Here is a 16067-nt window from a genome sequence, read left to right as displayed (position 1 = left end):
TAGTGAGATAAAAAGAAATGAAACTAGTCGAGCTGGGAAATTTAGCGATATTAACTTATACATTTAGATTGTATTGATTGTGTACCACCTTCAGACGTATCAGACGAGTTTGGAAACTACCACTGTCACAGTGACAGTTTTAGTTGACATACTCCTCTGATATGTGTAAAGGTTGGAAACAATCAATATAAAATAAAATTTAAAGGTTAATTTCGCTAAATTTCCCAGCTCGACTAGTTTCATTTCTTTTTATCTCACAACTAAATATGTTGCCCGTCTTTTGTGCTATTTTGCCAGTTATTAGGGCACTCATCACTGTACATCCTTGCTGATGTGACAATACCTCCTATCTGTTTTTTCATGAGTTTTGTAGGAGAGATGGAAAAACATGTTTTAAGGTCACCTCCTGTGTTCATATGTAAGTTTTGACTTGTTTTGTAGTTCATAGATAGTTTAATTTACTACAAAACAAGTCAAAAAATATCATATGAAAACAGGAGGTGACCCTAAGATAAGTTTTTAGTCTCTCTTACGAAACTCATGAAAAAACAGATAGGATGTATTATTACATCACTGACGATATGTGGCCATACCAATTAATACATCCTTGATAAATATAAACATTTTTATTGAATAAAATCTTTTCATACATTTTTTTAATGCAATTTACTGATATTCCTAAATATTTCAAAAAAATGTGTCACATTTGCTTTGTAAACCTTTCTTTTGCCTTTCGTAGCCACATATTCCGTTTCCTTCCTGGGTTTTTGTAGACCACTTCTCTCAGCTGATTCTAAAAAAAATAAAATAAATGGTAATTTTTCAATCCTTTACAATTAACAATCAGAAGAAATATTTACAGGTAATAATATGCATAAATAATAATATTTTGTATTTTGACAATGACGTCTGATTTGGAAGTCGAAAGATTAATAAAATTATTTTTTAAGTTAAATTGTGGCTTATTTCCCAATTAGAATAGTTAATTACAAAAATGCCTCAAATAACTAGCTTCAGAACAATAAATAATTCGTTTCATACAAACATTCGTCCAAAGTCAATTATACCTGTAGTATTTCCATGAAAAGATTCTTTAAGTGAATTTTGCATAGTTTTCTTTAAAATATCTCTATCAGGCCAGAACACAAATTTTTTTAACCTAAGACACATTATATACAAAGTATTTTTGAAATAAGTTGATACCGGGTAGGGTGAAATACTAAACCTATATCCCAAATCTTTATAATCTAAGTTTAAGCTTAGTTTAGCTAAAGTAAGCAATACTTGATCACATGGTGACAAAACAGTATTTTGATGGTATTTGATAAATGGTGTAATATACTTTAAAGCTATTTTAAAAACATTGTAATTTGCTAAACCAGTATAATTTTTAGTTTTGGCATCATCATTTTCTATACTTTCACAAGATAAAGCTAATTTCTTAAGCTGATATTTAAAATCCTGTGTTAATGTTAATGACATAAAATGTATTTGTTAATTTTTCCATTGTAATATATGTTTGACTATTTGGCAAAATCTTGTCTTCTACTAAACTAGCTTTTATACCAAATAACTACTATCTACCACTAACTATCCACTGTTTCTAAATCTACTAAAGTAACAGTAATGTATCATTAATGAAAAATGTGTAAAATCATAGACCTACCTAGTATTTGTAGAATATAAGACAGTCCAGTGTCTTATAAATCATTTCAAGAGGAATAAAAAAGCAATTTTTTCTTGTAGGTACCCTTTTCTTTTAATTCTCCTTTGGTACCTTAATTCCCATTTTAGATTTTGGGGAACTCATTTCATTGTGTTTATATACCCCATATTTATTGAAGGAACCCAATCTGGATTGTTATTATCAGTTAAGTCGGCTGGTTTTCCTACAAGATTAGACTGTTAACATCTTCAAAAATCGTTAATGTTCAAATGTTGTAACTTACCAGATATAAGATGATTACAGGGGAATTTCCATTTTGCTAGTAAAATCTTTATATTTTATTGCATTTTACCATTGTTGTTGTCTCTCAGATGATAACTATAACTTATTTAGTTAAATTGGTTCAGTTTTGTGCTTAGAATGTAGCACTGATGGTAAGTGGTAAAAGCTAACTATCACGATTACTTTGCATTTCACACTTAAAAACACAACACCAATGAGGCATATTATCTTTCTAAATTAATACTTCCAGAGAAAATGTTAAATTAATCTTTGTACAACAACTAAAATGATCTAAAACCATAAGAACCTGATAGAATAATATTCAATGTTTGCCTTCCAGTAGCCATATTGATTTAATTTTGACAGCATCTTGGAACGGCCTATAACTAATGTAAAACTATGTGACGTCACGGGTCGTTTGAACTATTTTATACCGCATAAGACTTTAAATATGTATTTCTAAGTTATTACGTTTTTAAAACGTGAAATTTTGGAAATCTCATTTTTAAACATTATTATGTAATAAAAAAAAATGTGCAAGTTCCCTATTCACATGGGTGTTTATAATCAATGGTTAAACTACGTATATAACTGAAAATGTATAGCCTTGTTCGTGGAGAGTCCGTGACTGATTTCTGACTGATTCGCATGCGCAGTTTCACTTTCAAGCGCTTGAAAACGTAGCTGCGTACGCCAATCTGTCAGAAACCAGTCATGGACCGTCTCTACGAACAAAGCTACTAGGTTTTAGAACATGCAAAACTTTTTATAAAGAATAACTTTTTTTCGTAAAACTAAAAAGAAAAGTTTCACATATGGTGCCAACCTAATTGGAAACCCAGTATATATTTGTCCGCAAAATTTTATATTTAATAATTTACAAAGTAAATGACAAATAGCCAAACAATTTAAAGAATTTAATAGCTACTTAAAGAAAAAAACAGCTAAAATATTACAAACGTTTATACAATAATACGTGGAATACATATTAATAAAGATTAACATTCATTTTAAAACACAAAAAATAATATTATTAACGACAAAAAATACACATTAGAACACAACACTCGACACAAAGGGTGCAACATGTTAATATTTCCTCACTTTTGGGTTGAGTAGTTTGTCCCATTTTCACTTGTTGCACTGATTGTAGCTCATTGTTCGTAGCTTTGTTCTTTCTATCGTCCACATTGGTTATTAATTTCGTATTTTCTTTAGCCATATCATTGGAACTATTCATAATTTTTTCTTGATGAACTGGTTGCTGAATTATGGGAGTAACAATATCAGGAGACGGAACAATTGGAACATGTTCCGTAGAATCTTTAGTTGTTGCCATTGGGTATAAGATATTTAACAATATGCTGAACTGAACAACGAACTTGTATGTCAAACACTTACGTACAACTAATAAGAATTATATAAATTACTATAAAATGTGGTTTTCACCATGGTGGTTTATTCAGGAAGTTCAGCTGGTTTATATCTATACCTAATCTGCTTTTGTAAAGATAAACAGACATAGGTAAATATTAAAATTGCAAAATTTGTTTCTATAATCAACAAAAGTGTTAAAAAAAAACTAAATATTCCAGAGTGGGTTATATGTTTATTAACTATGTGAATTTACACAATATTCTTTTCCTAAGAAGCTATTACAGATTGTAAAAAACCATTTCTTCTAGTAATTACTCCTAGAAATATTACTAATTACATAACATATACTACTGTTATCGAATATTTAAGTATACTTTGGTTGAATTACTACTCACAAAATGACATACTCAAATGACATACTCAAATGACATAATATCCTCAGCATTAAATGCACTATTTGTTTTACACTATACAAAACAAACACTAGCAAGGAGATAATAGAAGATACCCATAAAGAAAGAAAGAAAGAGAGAGAGAGAGAGAGAGAGAGCCGCATCATATTCTAGTTCAATCAGAGAGTGCAACAAGCACCTCTACCGGTTTCGAAACTTATTAGTCTCTCATCAGGAGGCACATAATATGCTGCTCTCTCTGATCCAACCAAAACAAACCCCGGCGTGCAGTCACGGATTGCAACGAACGAAATAGCATAGATGCCCTAGGGGCAACTGCTCATGCCTATGGCTTGCAAATTGTAGAAGCCTCGGAGGTGTAACCAGAGAAGGTTCCCATTGTTTTCAGTCTGGTGAATGGTAGAATAGCATTGTGTTGTTTTATATGCCATTGGATTGAAAACTTAGTCTTTTGGATTTTTTAGTTGTCCATGTTTTGGAAGTGTAGGTGGCGATATTAATGCTTAAACAAGGCGTAATTTTTTGTTTTTTGTAATGTCAGTGTTCTTCAACATTGTTGTTAGTTTGACTGCTATCTATCTGGCCATTGTGACGCTTTCTGACCAGTTCGTACCCTGACATAGTTCTTATCTCTGTTTGGTTGTTTATGTTTCTATCGATGATCATTACCTTAGTTTTTGTATATTTATTTTCAAACCATATTTCGTACTAATGAAGCCTAACTTATTCATAATGCGTTCCATATCTTATTCTGAAGGCGCCAATAGAACCGTGTCATCAACTTATCGTAGGATTTTGATTTTTATTCCTCCTATTCCTGATCCGCCTTGCCATTCCTCAAAAACTGAATAGAATGGAAGATATTATACAACCATGCCGAACTCAATATTTATATTTGAAATTTTTCGAAACTACGTTATTAGCTCTTGCATTACCGGTATTATTTACATACAATTCTTGTATATAAATAGTAATAATAATACTAAATAGATTAGCAGATATTCTATCGTACCTATTTCTCTAAGTATATGCCACATTTGATCCCATTTATCGAAAGCCTTGTAGTAGTCACCAAAGCACAAATATCTTTCTATATTAAATTTTGGGAAATTGGTGGCAAGAGAAATTATTTTAGTTTTTTATTGCCGATGGTGATGAGCACTTTTATCGTACGAGGTATAAGTACTACTGTATGGTTATATGGTAACTGTTGAAATCCGTCGGTGAACCTTTTTTATACATAGAAATAAAAGTAACACAGATTCTGCGCATTTCTTCAATTTCTACCATAAAATACCTCAAAACCTATGATTCTACCATCAGATGTCAAATTTTGTCAACTTTATACCAGTTATGTCAAAAAATATGAATTTCGCTGAAGAGCAAATATTTCACAATGTGGAAAATTATTATAATGAAAAGTTATTTAAAATTAAAAACTATATTTTAATATGCAATTACCTCCTTCTAATTGAAAAAAGATTTTTTTCAAATTACTGATACCCCACATCATTTTCATTTATGATAACTTTTTTATAATCAATTTTACGAAAAATCGTTATTCTTCATAACAAGCTCTGCATGGTCTAAAACCTAAGAAACAACCATCAAATATCGAATTTTATTAATTTTATATGAGGTATGTCAAAAATATGAATTTCGCTCAAGAGCCTACCTACTAGTGCAGTCACTGAAGGTTTTCACCTCCGATTTCGTTGAACCTCCATCGATTTTCATGAAAGTTGGTGAGTAATTAGAGGATACCTCAAGGAACAAAGGTGACATGATGCCAACTTGTGCTTTTACCCTGGGGGTGGATGCCACCCCTTCTTGGGGGTGAAAATTATTTTTTTTTTAAATAATACCATAAGTCGATAGAGGGACAAATTATAAGCAAAATTTGTTATATAAAGTTATTAAAATAAATCAACACTTTTTGAGTTATTAAAGACCAAAGTATAGAGGCCGATCCTGACTGTATGTCGGAACGGTGTGTTTATTTTGGCTCTACAAAATAGTTCAAATTAAGTGAGAATAAGTTTTCAAAATTTAACCAAACTTGGTGAAATTATTAGTGATCAATTGAATCTCAACTTTCCAAATTTGTAAGTACAGTTTTACTGTAATTTCCACAGAAAACATCTAATTAGTATTTAACATTATTGTAAATTTTTATATCGAAATCTGCTTGACGTTAAACAAAAACATTTAATTACCATCGACCTGTGTGTCCACTCGGCTTTTTTCCCAGCCGGGGACAGGTCCGTACTTAGAAATGTTTAAAAATCGATTAAGATGTCACAAAGCGGTGAAATAAATTTACCAGGAAATTCTCAAATGGATAATTCTACACCAAGAAGTTACTCTACCGCCCTTATTCAACAAAAACATCCCTCTAAGCGCCAGGCAATCATTTTTAATTCCATTGAAGATGCGAAAATACAAGATTACCTCCTCCCGCTGGGAAAAATCATTCATCCAAAAAATATACTATTCTGCTCTAGATTATCAAACAATAGAATATGTTTGTATTTTTCATCTGAAAATATCGTAGAAAAATTCATGACTGAAAATAACGGCAACATTGTGGTTAATAATCAGATTATACAAGCTCGAAGGTATATAACTCCTTCCGAAAGAATTATTCTCTCTAATGTTTGTCCATCAATTCCTCATGATGTATTAATTAAAGAACTCGAGTCCATGGGACTTGTTATTCAATCTACAATGTCCTTTTTAAAAATTGGTGCACCGTTACCTGAATTTAGTCATATAATGAGCTTCAGAAGGCAAATCTTTATCAGCCCAACAGACCTCACAATTCCAGAATCGTTTTTAATCAACTACGATAATACTTCATACAGAATATTCTTATCGAGTGGCAACTTGACATGTTACAACTGTAAACAAAATGGTCATACGGCAACTAACTGCAAAAACCCTATCAATCCAAACTCAAATCCTATCGCTTCGACCTCGGTAGAAAACATCCCAACATTCACTCCTCCAGAAATATCAACCAGCATACCAGAACCTATCAATCCAAAACCAAATCCTATTGCTGCAACCACAGCAGAAAAAAACCCAATATTAAATCCTCCAGAAATATCAACCATCACACCAGCATCTGTTTCAATTCAATCAGCTACCCCAACTACAAACAATCAACTGAACCCCAAAGAAACTGAGAGCGAATCAACTACCTTACATATGAATATTGAGTCTTCACAAAATAGTTCAAAAAGAACGATTGACGATACCTTAAGTCCTCCCCCGCCCCCTAATGACACCACTGATAAACCGATGTTTACCAATCCAGCAGAAATAGCACTTAATCCCAAGAAAAAGAAAAAACAAAATAAAGGAAAATCTCTAGAAGCATTCATAAACCAGCAGTCGCCACCATTTGTTCTAAGCTATGTTCAGATAACAGACCTATTCGAAAACATAAAGAGTTCACCCGATCCACTTATTACCGTTGAAAATTATACAGATAACTTTACAGCTCTCATCGATATGTTAAACAAAATATATCCCTATACTCAAGACAGATCTACAAAGACCCGAAATACCAAATTAAGGAAAATTCTTCTAAAACACTTACAGATGCAAATCCCACAGGACCTAGTATCCGATACAGAAAGTGACTCCTCACAAACAAATCAATAAATAAATTTAATAAATTAAAATGGAATTTAATAAATTAATACAGTGGAATATAAATGGCTATTTCAATAATTTACCCATGCTACAGATCATTCTTTCAGAACAAAATCCAGATTTTGTATGTTTACAAGAGACCAATTTTAAACCAAATCAAAATATAATCTTAAGAAACTATGTTTGTCATAATCAAATAAGACTTAACCAAAACATTGCTAGTGGCGGTGTATCAATTTTAATTAATAATTCATATGACTCGATAAGAATACCTCTAAATACTAACTTAGAGGCCATTGCTGTCACCGTTATTGGGAAAACTAATATAAACATTTGCAACATATATCTACCTCCTGGAGCAGTAATTTCCAGAAACGAACTAGAGGATCTTTTTAAACAAATTCCTACTCCTCGAATCATTTTGGGTGACCTAAACGCATATAATCACATCTGGGGATCCGCATATAAAGATCAACGGGGTACCGCCATTGAAGAAATTATAGATCATCTTAATTTGTCTCTCTTAAATGACGGAAGCCCGACTAGATTTAATATAAGAACTGGAGAAGCTACACCACTTGATCTAACAATATGTGACAGTGATCTTTACCCACATTTGTCTTGGTATCCAATGCAGTACACATACAACAGTGACCATTATCCATTAATTATAGAAAACAATCAACATAAACGCACAACCCATTTCTCTCCCAAATGGAAAATAGATAAAGCCGATTGGAAGCATTTCGCCCAACAGATAGAATCATATATAAACAAGTGCTCGACAACAATAATTAATGTCGAAGAATGTCTAGACAATTTGACCCAAATAATTATTAAGGCAGCTGAAAACTCAATCGGTAAAACAGCTCCAACGAAACATTCAACACCAGTTCCATGGTGGAACGAGTCTTGTAAAAAGGTCATTAGAGAAAGTAAAACTGCCTTTAATAAATATAAAAGAAATAAATCACTTGAAAACCAACTAGAATATAAGAGAACTCGAGCCATAACTAGATTGACAATAAAGACAGCTAAACGTCAATCCTGGATTGATTATGTTTCTAAAATAAACAGCTCTACTCCTATGAGTGACATATGGAAGAAGATAAAACGAATATCGGGAAAAAGTTTAAATTTAAAAATCAACTCACTAAATATTCAAGATAAGGTTATTACCTCCGACAACGAAATCGCAGAAGAAATGGCTAACACTTATAAACACAGATCTAGTAATACCCAGTATAACCAGAGCTTTATTACACTTAAGCAACATGAAGAACGTAATCTAATTAACTTCGATGAGATAGATAAAAGTCCTATAAACTCTCCTTTTTTAATGGAAGAATACAACGAAGCCCTTAACTCATTTAAAGATTCGGCAGCGGGACCTGATGATATTCCGGTAAAATTTATAAAAAATTTACCTTCGAACGCTCACCAGTACTTACTAAGGTTATTTAATTTAATCTGGACTCAACATAAATTTCCACCAAAATGGTCAGAATCTATTATTATACCAATTTTAAAACCAAACAATCCAAAAAGTAATCCAAATGCATATAGACCAATATCTTTGACATGTGCTATGGGTAAATTAATGGAAAAAATTGTAAATAAAAGGCTTTTATGGACTCTTGAGAATCGAAACCTAATCATTCCAAATCAAAGTGGTTTTCGTAGAAATCGATCAACAATAGACAATATTTTAGCATTAGAAAATGACATACTTGAAGCTTTTGCTGTCAATCAAAAATGCGTCGCTATATTTTTTGACATCGGGGGAGCCTATGATGTCACTTGGAAACACCTAATAGTCAAGAAACTACATAATTTAAATATCAGGGGACACTGCCTAGCGTTCATTAACAATTTCCTTACCAATAGATCATTCCAACTTAAAACTAATGGTATGCTATCACCAAAAACAAAACTAGAGAATGGTATTCCACAAGGATCAGTGTTAAGCCCTACACTTTTTTTAGTAGCAATAAATGATGTCCTAACCAATATGAACTTACCACTGAAAGGTCTCTTATACGCAGACGACCTTGTTATCTATGCGAGAAGTCAAAATATGGAAAACATCACGAATATGCTACAAACGTTCTTACATCAACTAGAGAAATGGTCGCAAAGTTGTGGGTTTCAATTTTCTACAGAAAAAACACAATTTATATTATTCTCAAAGAAAAGCTGCCCTAATCACCCTTCACTCTCACTATATAACAATTCGTTAGTTCGGAAAAATACTGTAAAATTTTTAGGAATGACATTCGACCAACATCTAAATTGGAAAGAACATATTAAGAAACTGGCAATCGAATGCCAAGGAAGACTTAATATCATTAAATCATTGTCAAAAAAAGACTGGGGAGCAGATAGACAAACTATGCTCTCTCTCTACAGAACTCTAATCAGATCTAAATTAGACTATGGCGCGATAGCATATTCATCGGCTACTGATTCTTCTCTTAAAATTTTAGATTCAATCCACAATACTGCACTCCGCATTGTCTTGGGAGCTTTCAGAACCACACCAATAGAAAGCCTGTATTGTGAAGCAGCTGAACCATCACTGTATTACAGAAGAATGTACTTAAAGTTAACCTATGCAATTAAATCAAATGCAAATCCTAATAACCACACCTTCAAATATGATCACCTTAACCTATTATCAACATTTTTCTCCAATAAACCACGTCTACACAAACCTTTCTACCACCGAATCAAAATGGATCTCTCATCTCTTAACACCACCTTACCTCCTTGCTATCCTGTTAGTTTTGAACCTGCTACGCCATGGAATTTGGGAGTACCAAAAATAATTACCACCTTAACTTCATTGGACAAACATACTACTAACCATAGTATAATACATCAAAATCTGCAAAACTTATTATCAAAGTATACAAACTTCTCTCAAATATATACAGATGCTTCAAAATCAACAGATGGCGTGGGAGCAGCAGTTATATCCTCGAATATGTGCCAAAAATATAAGTTGCCAATATACTGCAGTACTTTTAATGCAGAATTATATGCCATATACGGGGCACTGACATATATTATATCCTCACCAAATCAGAAATACATCATTTTGACTGATTCACTAAGCTCACTACAATCCATAGGAAAAATATACCCAGAGAATTACATTCTGGGAAAAATAAAACAAAATCTGATCGAGATACAAAATCGTAATAAGGAGGTAATCTTCATCTGGATCCCGTCACATATTGGTATAACAGGCAATGAAGAAGCAGATAAGTGTGCGCGTGAAGCCGTCAACTCAGCTGACTCTACTATCGTGCAATATGTGACAACTAGTGATGTTTCAAGTGTTATCAAATCGCGTATCCTAAGTGAGTGGCAAAACCGGTGGCAATTTTCAGTGTCCAATCTTTGGAATATTAAACCAAACATTAAACCATGGACATGGACATGTTTCCCCACCAAAAGAAGGGATCAAGTGACAATAACCCGCCTTAGGTTAGGTCATACCAGTGCCACACACAAGTTCTTAATAACAAAAGAACCTGAACCGAAATGTGATCAGTGTAACGTTAAACTCTCGGTAAAACATATAATTGTAGACTGTCCAGTTTTCTCCACAGCAAGAAGAATTTACGGTATTCCAACAAACTTAGAGAAAGCACTTGGTGCAAATTGTTCGTTCACAAATATGTTAAACTATTTAAAAGCTATTAGTTTTGTAAATATATAATATTTAATATTGTAAATCTGCTCCTCGCTAATAACCTTCGGGTTGATGCGAATTTCTCAATAAAAAAAAAAAAAAAAAAAAAGACCAAAGATTTTATTTTTTCATAAAAAAATGCATGTTTTAAATCGGTTTTTCATGTATAAATCAAAAACTATAAACTTTTACAAAAAAATTATAATTACTGAAATTGAAGATAATAAAAAATTGAATACACTCCTCACATAAAGAACTAAACTAATGTTAGTTCAAAGTGAGTTATTGGCAATTAAATGTGTATTTTTTTTTTCGACGAGTACTCAAATCTAAGTATTGAAGCTTAAATAACGGGGAAACGATGCAATGTATAAAATATTCCTGCTAAACATTTGTCAAAGTACTTCGAAATACCTATCAAATGAGCTTCAGAACAAAGTAATAGCGTCAAAATTAAGCAAGTTATTTTTTTTTTTTAACATCCAACGTTTATTGCAATCTGTCTGATCACAAACAATAAGCAATACATAATATTATTGAAAAATAACACAGATGGAAGCCGCCCAGTGGCGAGCACCCAGTAAGACATATAACATTATAATTTTAAAATAAGACATAACAATTACTTGGAACATAATACATAGATAAAATTTAGTATAGTGGACAGTTCAGACAATAAAAATATGATTATTAAAAGTCTAAGGAACATGAATAAAAATACGAAAGAAGTTTAAAAATCACTTAAACTAAAACATGATTATTTCACTGCACTATGACACTGCACTCTGTTGTTGCTCTGATGTCCAGATGTACTAGAGGTCCAAAGGGTCAGGTCTTTTTAATCGTCTTTCATGAGAAATGTTGAGCAGGTCCGTGGCGAGTGGATTTGGATGGCAGGATAGTCTTGTCTTGTATCTAGAATTTACAGCAGATATTGCTTCGCTAACTGTTGGTAGCTGTAGGTCGTGGTGCAATCTCTGGTTCGTAACATACCAAGGGGCATTGCAGATCTGGCGCAACACTTTTGATTGGAACCGTTGAAGTTTTTGAATGTTGGTATTACTAGCTGTTCCCCATATTTGTGCTGCATATAGCCACACCGGTTTTAAAATACATTTATAAATCATAATTTTGTTCTCCAGGCTAAGATTTGATTTCCTACTCATGTACCAATACATTTTCCTGTAGATTAGGCCGAGTTGAAGACGTTTCTTCCAGATGTGGGTGCCCCAATTAAGTTTACTATCTAAATGAGTTCCCAGGTATTTTACGGCGGTATTGACTGGTAGTGGAGTGTTATTTACAGAAACCGGAGGCGCGACACCTTTTTTTAAAGTAAATGTTATTTGTGTGGATTTTAAACTGTTGACTTGTACTCGCCACAATTTAAGCCAGCTCTCTAGTTCAGTCAGATGATTTTGCAATACCTCGGATGCTTCTGTTGCTATAGGATTTGAAGCCATTATAACTGTGTCATCCGCATATGTAGCAATTGTTGTATTAATGGTGGTTGGAAGATCCGATGTGTATATTAAGTAAAGTGTTGGTCCTAATATACTTCCTTGTGGAACTCCAGAACATATTGGAAACAAGTTAGTAATTTCCCCTCCTCTTTTGACTTGAAAAAATCTATCTGTCAGATATGATCTTAATAGTGAACTTATGGGATAAGGAAATATGGATTTAATCTTGGAGATAAGACCTACATGCCAAACTTTATCGAATGCCTGTGAGACATCTAGGAATGCAGCTGTACAGTAATTTTTATGTTCGAGTGAATTTCTGATAGTTTTTACTACCCTATGAATTTGCTCGATGGTACCATGTTGTTTCCTAAAGCCAAACTGATAATTAGGTAAAACATTGTTGCTGTCTAATGTAGGCTCTAGTCTTCTCAGGAAAAGCCGCTCGAACACTTTAGATATAATAGGCAACAAACTTATTGGACGATATGAAGATACTTCCGCGTGATCCTTATTAGGTTTTGGGATTAGAACAATTTGAGCTACTTTCCATTGGAGTGGAAAGTAACCTGTTTTTAATATTGAATTAAATATATAAGTAATTAAGCTTACACCTTCGTTGGGTAGATTTTTTAGGACCAAACTAGATATTATATCATACCCAGGTGACTTCTTATTCTCCAGATTATCAATTACTTCTTCTACTTCAGATTTCTTGAAAATTTTAATAGGCGGAGCCATTTGATATGGTGCGTTTATGACTTCATGAATATCTTCTTCTTCTTCAGCTGAGACTTCCCTCTGATGCGGTTGAAATACCTCGCATAAATGATTTGCGAAAGTATAAGCTTTATCTTTGTCAGTTTTAGCCCATGTGCCATTTAGTTTCCTGATTGGCATATTCATTTGTTCGTTGTCTTTAAGTTTTTTTGTTAGTTTCCACAGAGAATAATTTGTATCATCTGAAGGTGAGAGGTTCTTTAAATAATTGTTGATTCCATTGTCTTTATGTTGGATCAACTTTCTTTTGAATAATCTGCACGCTCTATTAAAATTTGTTTTATCTTCTGGGTGTCTAGTGAGTTGCCACCTCTTTCTTAGTTTTCTTTTTTCCTGTATAAGTGTATTTATGTGAGCAGGATACGACTCGGAGTTGTGTGTGTAGGTAATTTCTGGAGTGGACGACCAAGCAGCTTTCTGAATAACTGTAGTTAAGTGAGTGACTGCATTTTCTATGTCCCTGTCACTTTTAAGAGGCAAGTTTAGGTTAATGGATGATTTTATTTCTTCTCTATACCTATCCCAGTTTGTTCTTTTATTACACAGTGTTAGAAGTTTAGGACAATTGTGAATTTGGCTTAGTAGGTCTATGAAGAAAGGGGAATGATCCGATGATAGGTCAAAAGAAGGAGAAATTTGGATATGGGTGTATGTTATTCCTTTTAATATAGCGAAATCAATAAGATCAGGAATTTTTTGTCTATCAGTGGGCCAATAAGTAGGCTGTCCAGTAGAGAGAGAACTTAAATGATTCTCATTAATACTTTTTAATAATTCTCGCCCTCGTGAGGTTATGATTCTGGAGCTCCATTTGTGATGTTTGGCATTGTAATCTCCAGCAGCAATGAAACGGTGTCCGAGTATCTCAAAGTATTCAGTAAAATGATCAGCTTTAATTATTTTATTCGGTGGACATTATTTATCAACAGCAGATAAAATAATCGAGCCTTGTGAATCTTCTACCGACACTGATGTAGCTTGAATGTTGACTCTGCTAATTTTGTTTACTTCATGATGCTTAATATTATTTCTTATAATAATTGCCGTACCTCCATGGGCCTTTCCTAATGGATGTTGAGTTACGTAGGTTGAATATTTGGGAATATTAAAATAACTCTTAATAGTCATGTGTGCTTCGGAAATAAACATAACATCTAGATTATGAGAATAAATAAAAGCTTTTACTTCATGAAAATGATTAGTTAAGCCATTGGCATTCCAACAGCACATCTTAAGTTTAGTGTTGAAGATTAAGCTTAGATATCAGAGACATTATTAGATCAAACATCTTATCCATTCTTTCCATTAGTTTATGTACCACAAGTTCTAAATTGTTTTGTATGTGTTGGGGGGGTTGCTGTTTCTATTTCATGAGTAGTCTCATTTTTGTTAGTTGTATTTTTATTATCTTTTCCTGCAGCAATGTTCGCATAACTGATATTTGGTTGAGTGATTGACGAATGTGCAACACGAGGTGGTTGACTTGCGTTTTTTTCTCGAAGCGATGGAAATTTTTTCTTTTGCAGTTCTTTGTATACAGAACATCCCTTGTAGCTTGCAGGATGATTTTCTCGACAATTTACACATTGGACATCTTTTATATTCTTTTCTTTTGGACATTTAGACGATAGGTGATCTCCTACGCATTTTACGCAGCGCGGACTCCTGTGGCAATAATTGTGTGTGTGGCCAAAATGTTGACATCTTTGACATTGAGGTAGTTCCCTCTTCGGATGCGGTGCCTCAACTGTGACAATAGTGTTGAGTAATTTCGTGATCTCATATATATCTTTATTAATGCTGTGAATAGCCAGTTCTATATTAAATAGCGGCAGATCTTTCTTTGTGCCTCTTTGCTTAATATTAGAGATGTTCAGTGCAGTATGCCCGAGATCCAGCAATGCCTTTTTAATGTCGTCTGGATCTGTTGAAGGGTGGATATGACGTATAACAACTCGGAATCCTCGGTTTTGTTTTAGTTGGTATGTATGGTACTGAGTATTTTTATCTGATAGAGATTTTACGATTATTGAGTAGGTTTTTGATGAATCAGCTTGAACTTTAATTTGATTGTTAGCAAGACATTTTAAAGTATATTTACCTGGAGCTATCTTCTGTAGTAATTCCTGTAGTGGTTTGATGCGTTCAACATTTTGTATAAATATGGGTGGTGGCTGATCCTCTCTTCGGTCTTCCAACGTTACAACTTCTTCACGAAATGTATCATCTTCAAGTAACTCGTATCTGTTAGATGTATGAACAGTTTTACTCAGCCAATAATCATTGAGTGTAGCTTGTTTGGTTTTTTTCAAATCAGGACTGTCGTCATTGCGTTGACGTTTATTATGGTGGACTGCTACCCATTCACCATCACTTTTTGCTACATCTGCATCTGGGAGATGTTCTTGCGGTTTATCTATTTGAAAATTTGATAAATGTGATTGTAGATCGTTGTTGTATGTTTTGACAATTTTCTGCTGTTCATCTAGTGGATTGGAACTGTCTTTTTGAGTGCTTACAGGTGGAGGAGTTCGTGCTAAGCTGTTTCTTCTAATTGCTGGATTTATGTCCTCACTGAATGGATAACTAGTAGATTGTTCCTGGTTATCGTGTTGGTAACTCATAGTTTTCCCCTAGTTTTAGCTAGGAATTTTTAAAACATTCCGACATATTTTGATAATATACTGGCTTATTTTCTCTATATTTAGGTATATTTATGTTGATAA

The 16067-nt window shown here is 33.3% G+C and overlaps 1 long non-coding RNA gene across 1 annotated transcript; it reads right to left on the bottom strand.

The window, feature by feature from the left end:
- Positions 1-611: 611 nt before the first annotated feature.
- LOC126884224 (uncharacterized) lies at positions 612-2327 on the bottom strand. The gene is made up of 2 exons (XR_007697879.1): positions 1667-2327; positions 612-793 (listed from the first exon to the last, which is right to left on the bottom strand). It is a non-coding gene; the product is annotated as an uncharacterized LOC126884224 (long non-coding RNA).
- Positions 2328-16067: the final 13740 nt, after the last annotated feature.

Source organism: Diabrotica virgifera, chromosome 5 (assembly GCF_917563875.1).
Source record: "Diabrotica virgifera virgifera chromosome 5, PGI_DIABVI_V3a".
Classification (NCBI taxonomy): domain Eukaryota; kingdom Metazoa; phylum Arthropoda; class Insecta; order Coleoptera; family Chrysomelidae; genus Diabrotica; species Diabrotica virgifera.
The sequence above is the reverse complement of the archived record's forward strand: the minus strand, read 5'-3'. Positions and strand labels throughout refer to the sequence as shown.